The sequence below is a fragment of the Gopherus flavomarginatus genome, chromosome 20 (assembly GCF_025201925.1).
Source record: "Gopherus flavomarginatus isolate rGopFla2 chromosome 20, rGopFla2.mat.asm, whole genome shotgun sequence".
Taxonomy (NCBI): Eukaryota; Metazoa; Chordata; order Testudines; family Testudinidae; genus Gopherus; species Gopherus flavomarginatus.
Genome location: NC_066636.1, coordinates 6,812,145 through 6,812,957, shown reverse-complemented (window position 1 = coordinate 6,812,957; position 813 = coordinate 6,812,145). Strand labels below are relative to the sequence as shown.

The window sequence follows — 813 nt, the reverse complement described above, 5'->3', positions numbered from 1 at the left end:
CCTGCACTCCCAACGGCGAGCTGCAGAGAACCTATGCGTGGTGGGCACCAGCCTGGCCAGCTTCAGCACCAGTGGCATCGGCCATCCCTCCAAACTTCTCCTGGGTGGTGCCCTGCAAGCTGGCAGGGCCGGCCATGCCACAGCAGCCCGCACACTACCAGTACATGCATGAGCATGGCATCCAGCACCTGGTGTTGCTGATCAAGGGCAGCCCACCCAACCATGACACCTGCCCTGACATCAAGCACCATCACCTCTGCATCCAGGACTTCTGAGCCCTGTCACTGGAGCAGATCAAGCACTTCCTGCAGATTGTGGAGGATGCCAGCACCAAGGGCGAGGCCGTGGTGGTGCACTGCATGCTGGGATTTGGCAGGGAACCATGCTGGCCTGTTACCTTGTGAAGGCCCAGAAACTCACTGGGGTCAACGCCATCCACGAGATCCGTAGAATCCGGCCAGAACCATTGGGACGCTTGAAAGTCGTGATCCAGTTCCACCACCACAACAGATAGCCACAGCTGGAACCCCCCACCTCCCTGCACGGGGGGACGGGAGGGCAGAGGGACAGGGCTGCTCAGCTACACAGACAACTGCAGGAAGCCCCTCCTCGGCCTGTGGCTGGGCATTTCTGGACCCATGGAGGGGACCTTCCCAACTCCTCTCAGCAGGGAGTGCCTGGTTGCTGAGCGGAGCAGGCAGCGGTGTATTATCGCCTAGGCCAACAAGGCCTAGGCCTACGGTGGCAAATTTGCAGGGGCAGCAAATTTGCTCATGATCCCTCCCCAACTCTGCCCCTTCCCCAAATCCCCAA

The 813-nt window shown here is 60.4% G+C and overlaps 1 pseudogene; it reads left to right on the top strand.

Annotated features, from left to right (window-relative positions):
• Positions 1-585, top strand: LOC127037852 (dual specificity protein phosphatase 23-like; annotated as a pseudogene).
• The last annotated feature ends 228 nt before the right edge of the window (positions 586-813 follow it).